Source organism: Lactuca virosa, chromosome 3 (genome assembly GCF_052849685.1).
Source record: "Lactuca virosa cultivar CGN04683 chromosome 3, Lactuca_virosa_CGN04683_v6, whole genome shotgun sequence".
In the NCBI taxonomy this organism is placed as follows: domain Eukaryota; kingdom Viridiplantae; phylum Streptophyta; class Magnoliopsida; order Asterales; family Asteraceae; genus Lactuca; species Lactuca virosa.
Window position 1 is genome coordinate 372,905,497 of NC_136428.1, and position 11,104 is coordinate 372,916,600.

Below are 11,104 nucleotides of genomic sequence, written 5' to 3' on the forward strand. Positions count from 1 at the left end.
ACCATCATAATGTGCATTCATCATTCATCTTATTTTGGTTGTATAAATAGTGAGTCATATGTATTACAAAGTTGACGATTTCATCACAAGTATTGTAATAAAAGTTCTCTCCACTCTCATCTTTTTCTTTACTCTACAATTTATCTTGTTATTTGATCATATTCTATAACAGAAAGGACTATTTTTCCCTTCTCATTTCTTTGTTGTATTTTTATATTTATTTTAATACCTTATTAATATAAATAAATAAATAATATGTCGGCTCCACCCCACCCATAGTCTCTCTCTCTCTCTAGCACATCAGGTAAGAAAAAGAACTCACCATATACACCAGCACCATCGGAAAAACCCCTACGGTGGATATCCACTAGTCTCCCTCTGTTATGTCGGTGTCAGAAACCACTGTCGCCACCCCCTGCTTGTTCAACACATTTTTTCGACGAGACACCAGATCTACATTTTTCCAAAGAGGGAGAGGCGTGGGGACCTTCATCTCTATTCCATCATATTCTTCCCACAGGTGTGTGTATCTTCACCTAAAACCCGATCCATATTTTTTACAGGTTGAGGGAGAGGTAGAGACATCACATATTTACTAGAGTTCATCGACAACCAACACCCTCTTCACATCACCATTCCCACCATTCAACACCACAATCTTAAACTTGAGATGCAAATCAGAGAGAAAACACACCTGATTCAGTATGTTTTTATGTTTGTCGACAGCTAAAACCCGATTCAGATCTAAATCGATTTGGTGATGGGATGGTGAAAATATGAGAGGCTTAAGAGGGAGTAAATGGACAGGAGGTGATAAAATGTGGTGTTGCCGGAAAAATGGAGGTTTAGAGGAACATAGACGATGAGGGATGGGGGTTGGGAGCAAATCTATCAGATTCATCTGGGTCATTTTTGGTTTACGCTCTTGGGTATGTTTGTGATTAAGTTAAAAGTGGGTATGTGTATGTGTGTGTGTGTGTGTTTTGAGTTGCAGTTGTGTGTGTTTTTTTGAGTTGCAGTTGTGTGTTTTTTTATGAGTTGACGTATATGTATGTATCTATGAAGTGTTTGTTTAAGCTTCAATGTGTTTCAACAGGGAAGAACACGAAGTGTATGTGTATGTGTATGTGTGAGTGAGAGAGAGAGAGAGTGAGAGAAAAAGTCAAAAAAAGAGGGAGAGAGAGAGAGAGAGTACAACGGGGGTGGGTGGTGGCTTATATTCTTTTTAAAAAAAAAATCAAAATAGCATTAAAATAATTACAGAAAAAGGAAAGAAGAAATTAAAATGGTATAATTGTCTTTTCAAATTTTTTTGGATGAAAATCACCGAAAATTCTTGATTTTGGACCTTACATGCAAGTTGCAAAGTTTTTAGAACTATCTATAGTTTTTTGAATACCATAGGGACCAAATTTTCAGTTTTGTCTATTTATATTATAAAGACTCTACTTTCACATCAAACATAAGTTAAAGTAATTACATCAAACATCATTTTTGGTCGATGTGCTTTTTTTTAGATCTGAAGTTTAGTCCCTAAGTTCAAAAAATTTCACAAATGGTCCCTATGGTTTAAAAACTTTTGATGTGTGGTCCTTAAGCCTCACTCTGTCAGCTTTCTACAATTAATTGAAGGGCATTTTCGTCATTTCACTACCAGATGGACTATTTAATTTTTGACTTATTTAAAAAAATAAAAATAAAATATAATTATTTAGTATAAAAGGGTCCCACCCACCCACCCACCCTTTTTCTTTCTCTCTCTCTCTCTCTCTCTCTCTCTCTCTCTCTCTCTCCAAACATGTCATCGATCTTCCAATTCCCCCAAATCCTAATACTTGCTATCATACTTTTGTTGGTTTCAAAATCTAGTGGCGTTGCTCTAAGACCTTTCATCGAACACTCTTGCCAACAATTCTCTGAAATGGAAATCTCAACCACAATGTGTTTCCATTTATATGTCACATTGTTATTGATTTCGAAAGCTGATGTTGTCTACTTTGTTGATTGCACTTACTTACAAAAAATGTTCGATTCCTCAAAATTCTATCTTATCTTACGAAAGATCTGGAAACGAATCGTCTTTGCATACTTGTTAGTATGTACTGTAATCATCGCGTGCTTAACTTCATTTCTCGTTCTACCCATTGGCATCAACAACTTACTCTCTGTAATCGAATTCTTTCCTAATTTAATCGCATACTCTGCTATCATCTTGGGTTATTTTTCTCAGTGTTCTTTGCAAACGCCATCATCATCTGGCTTCTTTTAATGGTGATTTCAGTATTAGAAGAAATTTTAGGGTGTGAAGCGATACTAAGATCTATTATTCTAATTCGGGGTCAAACTCAAGTTGGACTTACGATATTCCTTGGATCTACAATCAGAATGGCTTTTATTGAGGGGTTATTTGAGCATCGTGTGAAAACTTTGAGCTATGGGTCTTCGAGGATATGGGAAGTACAACTTTTAGTTATCATGTATAGTTTTGTGGTGCTTATTGATTTTATGATGAGTACTCATTTCTACTATAGTTGCAAGTCTTACAGTTTGGAGAATGGTTTAAGTGTAGAATGTCAATAAGTTTTATAGGCATCAACTGTTTCACCTGTAGGTGGGATTGATCAATAGTTTATTGGAAAATAAAAAGGTTTAGTGAAATGTATGATTAAGGGGAGAATATATAAATGGGATATTAAATTTATAGCTTGATGAAGTGGTTACTGGATGCAGATAAACGTGTGCAGTATGGACAAGCTTGGAAATTTAAGATCTTTGATGAGAAAATGTCCCTTTTAGGGTGTTTTTATTTTGGACTAGAGTTAGATACATTGTTTTTTGATTGTTGTGGTATGACATATGAAACTAAGATTTGGGAGTTGCCATTAAAAATGACATCAGAATAATTGAATGGGTGTGCATGGCTAGGGTTTCTTTTTTTTGCGTATCATTGAACTACAAGAAAAACGTGATTTTTCTAGGGAAGGATTTCGTTGCGAAAAGCTAAAATTCCGTTGCAAAAGACGAATAGCGACGGAACTTGCGACGACCGATTTCCGTCCCTAAAAACCCTGTAGCGAGGGTTTTCTAGGGAAACAATCATTCTGTCGTAAATATGACAACGAAATGAAATCTGTTGTAGATGGTATTACGTCGTGTATTCTGTAGTAGGATTCCATCACAAATTCCGTGGTAGTGAATCCCTAACAAGTTCCGTGGTGGTGAATCCCTAGCAAATTCCGTGGTTGTAATTCCCTATGAAATTCCGTGGCGATGAATCCCTAGCAAATTTCGTGGTGGTGAATCCCTAGAAAATTATGTGGTGGTGAATCCCCCACAAATTCCGTGGTGGTGAGTCCCTAGCAAATTCCATGGTGGTGATTCCCTAGCAAATTCCATGGTGGTGAATCCTTAGCAAATTCAGTGGCGGTGAATCCCTAGCAAATTCCGTGGTGGTGAATCCCTAACAACTTCTATGGTGATGACTCCCTAGAAAATTACATGGTCATGAATCCCTAGAAATTTCCGTGGTGTATATTATATAGCAGATTCCATAGAGATTCCATTGGGACGGATGGATAATTGATCTATAAATTATATCCAAATTATTTTGTAGTAATATATGAAAAACAAAAGTATCAAAAAAATCAAATAACATTATATCATAAAATAATACAATAATTATTTATTACATGGAAAATCCCTACTAGTTTTGTTGTTCTCTAATAATATTAATAAGATCCATTGCCGATTTAAGTTGTTTATCAAGTTGCTCGACTCTTGCGTTGTATTGTTATTCTTGGGACTTCATTATTTCTTTAAGCTCTTTTTTTTCTTCTTTTTGTTTAGCAACAAGCTCCCTCAATTCTTCCATTTCATCAATTTTTTTCCGGAATGTAAGATACATCCGTTTTACCATTAATCTTGGGAACCGCCTTTGCAAAATAGCATAATCCATAAAGTCTTTTTTTTTCATGCCCACCAACAAAATCATAAAATATTTTGTCATCCTCAAATTCAGCACCTTCAGCTTCCAGCTCTTCCTGTTTTTCTCTATAGGTCGCCTACAAAATAATAATGATTTAAATTAGAATATATCAAAGTTATAAATGACATTAAGGACTAGCTACAATATAAAAGTTGAATTGCACTGAAATGAATATTACATGAATTTTTCTATCTTTTTCATTTGTAATTGTGACTATATCGTGATTCTTCGTGTGTGTATACAAGAACAATTCACTATGGGGTGGATGACATCCTAATTTCCTCTTCTGCATAAATACCATAAAATGTAATACATACAAATAAACATAAACATTGATGTACCATTGAAAATTTTTCAAAGTAGAAGCTATCTTCAAATGATTTGTGGATCCAGCGTTATGGGTAGGTTGTGCTATTCCATCAGCCACACCATTACACCTATTTTTCTTGTTTTGCTTGGATTTCAGCTTGTATTCATCTGTATTCCATTTTTCTTGCCAGTAGTTCCAGACTTCTTGTGAAATATGAGATGGTTTAAAGGCATGTGGGTTTCTTTGTGGGTTTCGCATGTTGTAGAGATATTGGCCATAACTTTGTGCTACTTTACTTGCCCAATCTTGTCTCACCAACGAGTCTATTGTTTCACCCCAAACAACATTTTTTCTACACATTAACAATATAAACATAAGTTTAAATGTAAATGTTTACAAAACAACAATTTATCACATATAGTTAACTACCTGGAACTCCTCCCAATATAATTCACGCATTTCTTTGCTTACTTTTCCCCAAGTGTAGCCTTTTCGATCTACTCTTTGTAAAAAGGACAGACTAATAACGTGTGCACAAGGTCCTGGTGGCATGAGCCTGTAAATAATCATGTTATTGTTTTAGTTTTGAATTAATATGTACGTGTACACCAAAAGGTTATACATAGAAAAAAGTTATAAGATATGATTAGTAACTCCCTTTTTTTTCCAAACATGAACAATTAAACGTCCTTCTGGTCTATAATCTTTAGAGGAAATGTTTTCACCTTCTACATTTTCCACAACAGATCCATTCATGGTTGGTTGTGTTGGTGATGGGGTAGATTCTGAGGTAGGTGTTGGGATAGATGTATATGTTGAGGATGTGGTAGTTCCTTTAGGTAAGGAGCATGTGGTAGTTACTATAGTTGTTGAGGATGGTAGTGTCGATGAAGGTGTTGAGGTAGTGGTAGTAGATATAGGTGTTGATGATGTGGTAGTCGATGTCGATGTTGAGGATGGTTTCGATGATGTAGGTCCTAAAGTTTTGGTTGTAGCTGTAGCTGTTGAAGATGGTATCGATGGTCCAGTCGCTGAAGTTTTAGATGTATTTGTGGAGGATGGTGTGGATGTTGTAAGTGATGTTGAGGACGTGATAGTGATTGTTGGTGTAAATGATTTAGGTTTAGGGATTTTGGCGCTAGATGTAATAGGTGCATTCGATGTGGTTGATTTTGAGAAGTCGACTTCTTCATCTTGTAATTGTCTGCTTATGAATTTTGCAGTTGAAGTCCTGTTGCGATTCAAAACTTGAGGTGCAATAAATTTAGTTGGCTTCAGATGCTCCCTTTTGTTTCATGTTCGACATCTTTCTTGCTTTAAAATAAACAAAACACTATAGTCAATACCAATTTATTAAAGATGATAAACTATTGATGAGAAGAGAACAATCATACAATACAAACAAAATATTTATGAAGGCATTACTATGCATGCATGCTATTGAATACAACTTTTGAATAATATTGCCTACTTCATTAACATGTAATTAAAGTGCGACAGTCATAGATTATGAAAGAAAACCAATGTAGTTGTAATTTAAGATGATAATATATATGATGATGATCATAGAAAACGATGTTGGGTTTTGTATACTACAACATCCTATGGTGCACATACAACCCTAAAAGATTTGGATCTATGTTTTCTCTAATTATACATGGATATAGTTTCCAAAGCATTAAGCCTACAACTAGCATACAAATAACATATGTATAATAAGACAAGTTTTATACATACCTCTTGATGTTGTTGATGTTGCTAGGAAGACTTTGGCCTTTAAGAACTTAGTGCCCCAAGTGTTGCACCTAAAATGGAATCACAACACATATAGGACAAAGGTGACTCTATAGAGATAATTTCCATGCACCAAAAACACCTCCATGAACTCCAAGAACTACAAGTTGCGATTTTGGCTATGGAGTGACCTATTTATATGTAGGATTCCAAGGATAATGGGTATAACCCAAATCCATACCCATGGGTTTTATGATCCATGGTTCATGTGGCCCAACTCTTTATGTATCCATACATAAACTTGGTCCAATATGAATCATAAGCCCAACACATATAAATATAACCAATTACTATAATTAGTCCCCATAGATTTAATTAGTCTCGTTTTAATCACTAAATTAATTCCAAACTTATTCTTGATCAATACTAATTAAATCATATGATTTCATATTAATATATTATAACTTATAATATATTAATAAATCATATAAAACCTCTTCTCAAAAGTCCATCCTAACAAATTGTCCTGATGATATGCAACCCAAATGGACCATGCTACTCTCGGGTCGAGTACATACCAATAATAGTTATGGGCTTAGACATCTAAAGAACAGTCTCCCACTTGGATAGGTCTAAAACTATTATTACAAATACGACTCCAAAATCCCGACTAGCAATCGTAGCTCTTAAAAGCCGCTGTCGAACTCTGATCTAGTCAATGACATGTCCATTAGATAAGGGATCATATATTCCTCTATTCTAGATATCATATGGACTGAGACATGGATTATAATCATTCTCTCTGTCCATCTGTTGTTTCCCGATTTCTGATTAATGACGACCGACTAATTGAACAAATCAAATCAGTCCAGGCCCAGCCGAGCACTTAGGGTTGTCATCACTAAATCATCGAGTGGCCCACAAATATCGCTTTTATCCCTCTAAGGGTAAAAGGAATGGATAAACATCGACTCATATGCTTGCTCTATTTACTTATCAAATCACACACAACAATGTGTTTTATAACACCAAGTTACTGGTGCGTTTTCACATTATCAATGTGCAACCGACTTGTAGACTGCAACTCATGTCTCTCCATTTGAAGAATATAAGATATTATCGTCTCATGATCACTCGTTATAAAATCCATGAAGTGATTCAAATGAGCGTGGGTTTAATCCAATACTCGAATCTTATTCCAGGAGCACTCATGAATACTGCAGCTATATCTAAAACACCTAGACATACTACAGACCCATTCATGACAGTCTTGCCTCAATACCTACTTGCAAAGTATGATCAACTGTGGATGGTTTGAATAACCTAGTTATTCGGGAAGTCAAAACATGCAAAATGAAACACAAGAATAATACTAATCCTATATGGCCCCAAAACTTTAAGTCATATTGATTACTCATTATTCATTGTATAATGTTTCAAATAATCAACTTAATACTTGAACTAAAACAATAGTTGTCTCATGCTACAAGCATCCACACTATGTTAACCTATGGTCCTTTCTTTGTGGAATAGATCAATTGAAAACATTGCAATGATGCTCATTTCACAATTCCAAATCCTTATGATAAATGTAAGAATACAAGATTCTTTGCCATTTATTGAAATCTGTTAGATTCTAAACTTATATGCAATGATCCTCTTGTAATGACTATGCACAAAAGTCACAAAAACTTGGCAACAGACATTACAAAGTATTCCAATGGAGAGCAATTCCATGAAAACGAAGTCTCACATTCAAAGTACATTCCTTTGAACATCCTTCTTGCATTAAGTTTTTCTAATCTTACACAGATTTAATGAATAACTTCCACCTATGGAAACATTTCCATATTCCCATTTTGACTATCACTTCTAAACAAGAGTTGCCTCTTTTCGGAATTTGTCAATATGGTCCTTCCAAAATTAACACTATACTTCCAACTGTCCATGAGCAACCAATCTTTGGTAAGCCTCAGATTGTCCTCGACAGTTGCTTAATCATTTTAGTCATATATAGTTCTGGTCCTTTTTCCCTCTTAATGCCTTAGGCATTTGGAAAATTCAGAACACATAGAAATATTATAGCGTATGCAATCGATCCTATACCCGAAGCATATGGGATACGATTCATAATGTCTCACATAAAGACATGATCCTAGACCATTCTTTTGCTATGATTTTTTTTATTAGCCATGTTCTCAAAACTCGAACTACGAAGAGGGATGCCGTAATCATAATCGAATATTGAGAACACAAATAATATTTCCATATATAGAATTTCTTTATGCTGAACCATTCCAACATAACATTCATATATATTTGACTAAATTTGATTAAAATCTCAATCTAAGCTTTTAGAATTGAAATGAAGTATAAATTCCTCTCCTTTAATTATAGCAAAACAACTTTTCAAACTCTTCAACTTGCAAATTGAACTGTTGTTTTCTATAATTAACATTGCTAACTTGCAACACTTACCATAATAATTATGCTCCCACTAGCACACTAATTATTATCTTACTAGCATAACACTTATGCTCCCACTAGCTTTCACATGTATCTAGAAATCAGCTGGAATTCTAGAAATCAATACTTTATTGACTTTTATTACCAAAGTTCAGGTTTCTGATATGAGATGCTTCGATAAGACTTTATCTAAGCTTCCCAAAATCATACACCTTTCCTTAGATAGCTCACATGTGTGTCTAAACAATTTTAGAACTATGAAAAGGGATGACGTAATCATAGTCTCAAATGTTTAGACCTTTTCCATTGCTCACAATTCAAATTATGAAAAGGGATGCCATAATCATAATTGAATTTGAGAATGCAAACATCACAATTTCTATCTCCTTAAAATCTACTTAGTAAGAGCATTTCCTCACCATCATTTTCATGAATCGGATAGAAACCTTATGACACTTAGATTTTATGGTGTATGTGTTCCTATCCATGTGAATTTGTCATAACCACAATCACAAGACAATGTTAGTGACAAAACCAAACTCATATGGACTGAACTTGTTCAATCTTATCTTCTTGCCACCTGGCAGCACAAGGGCCTACCATTGCTTCCAAGTAGTTATGAAAACAACTGAGAACTCATAGAACTCACATGCATAGTCAACTTTAACTGGAAAGGGCACAGAAACAAAGATATGTCAACACGATAGGTTATAAACCTCAAGTCGTGTTCTAGTGTTTAACAATAGGTTTACTCTTGATTAGTTCTTGAAACTTTCAAGATCTTTAAGACTCCCACTGACCTCTTGAGATATAAGATTCTCTTTGTCAAGGAATATTACTTAACAAACAAATATTCAAGAGTTAGTGCGGATTCTAATCAAGACAAACACTTCACAAAATTGGCCTTAGTTGGTCTTTGTTTTATCCAAAACATCACAACTTACCAATTTCAAATGTACAAGAGCAGAAAACTCTTACTCTACATTTGATAAGTGTTGTAAACCTTTCTTAAGATTATGTCACTCAAGGTTACAATCTTGGAGTATGACTCTAAGACTTGTTTTGGGAACGAAGTATGACTCATCTTCTTGATTTAACCATTTCAACAATTCACGATTCCTCTTCTTAGCCAAACAAATGCAACAAGATTTCCTTAGAGGATCAATTGTGATATGGTTTTACATAATCATTCAGATGATCATAAAACATGATACTGAAGTACGCTCCCATCTTTTCAGATTGGAGAAACTTTTATCTTTCTGCCTAATTTGATTCTTCTCATTCGTCCTGCCATACATAGAAACTTTTCCAATGTTTCAGAATTATACTTAAACTTGTAAGCACAACCATATTTACTAAACTTTAGTAAATCATGACGAATAGTCTTATCGTTCTTTGTGGTGGACCTGATCAGCGCACAACCAAGTGTACCCGATCCCCTAGTCCTTTACTTGACTCACATATACATGTGAACAATGAATTAGTCTTAATTTCCCAAAGATGAAAATTCTCATTCATCATACAATATAGGTTGCATGATTCCAAGTTTCTATCCAACTGAAACTTGGGTGATGAGAATCTTTCCTTATTTGGTAAATTATGACACTACCACAAACGAAAGAATCAAATCCATTTTCCAATATTGCTATCAATGGAATCATATAAACAACAATTTTTCACAAATGCCTTTGTAAGGATACTTAAAATAAATAAAATCAAAATTTTCCTTTTATTTTAAAATTGCGGAAAAACTTATCCTTACAATGCAAATACATATAAAACTATGTTGTTATCCATTCCTAAGCAATCTATCATGACTCTTAGCAGCAGCTTCAAAATCCTGATCTTCGAATCATGCGATCGAAATCCATTTTCGCGATCAGATTCAACATACTCTTCTTCTAAGCTTCCTCTCTTTTTCCGATTCTACAGATCATCAAAATGCGACCTAGTCACATCATGCAATAAGAATCTCCAAATAGGAACTTAATAGAGTTAGAGAGTGGACTTTACCTGAAGCATAGTCAAATTTTTGACTTTTACCATCCTAGTGAACTTTCAGGTAAACAGGGCAGCTTCGCAACTAATTCCCCCTCTTTTGGCAATAAAAACATATGGACTCTTTAGTAATGGTACATGGGACTATCTCAGACTTAGCCTTTCTCTCTACCATTTGGTCAACCGGGTTGACTATGGCCGATCCCTTTCCATTGGGAAGAGAATAATTTTCTGGACTTCCAACGTTTCCATTGTCAATGTACATGTAAGTTTGGGAAGTAGATCTTCCAATCAAATTTGCCTTACGAGTGCTCCAAATAATTGCTGATTCAGCAGAAACAAGCAAATAGGTAAGATCATTAAGGGTCATGTCGTGGTCTGTCACATAGTAGTCCTTAATGAACTCACTATTTGACTCGGAAAGTGATTGAAGAACCCAGCCAACAATCAACTTCCTTGAGACTTCGACACCCAACTCTCCTAGATTGTCAATATAAGACTTCATCTCCAAGATGTGAGTACATCTAGACACTGCTTGCCAATAGGGATTGAGTGACCTTGAACTTTTCAAGAACTTGTGGGTTAGGGAGAATAATTGGAGGAGGTGGAGG

The 11,104-nt window shown here is 35.0% G+C and overlaps 1 pseudogene; it reads left to right on the forward strand.

The window, feature by feature from the left end:
- The first annotated feature begins 1,798 nt into the window (after window positions 1–1,798).
- LOC145164943 (uncharacterized) lies at window positions 1,799–2,580 on the forward strand (annotated as a pseudogene).
- Window positions 2,581–11,104: the final 8,524 nt, after the last annotated feature.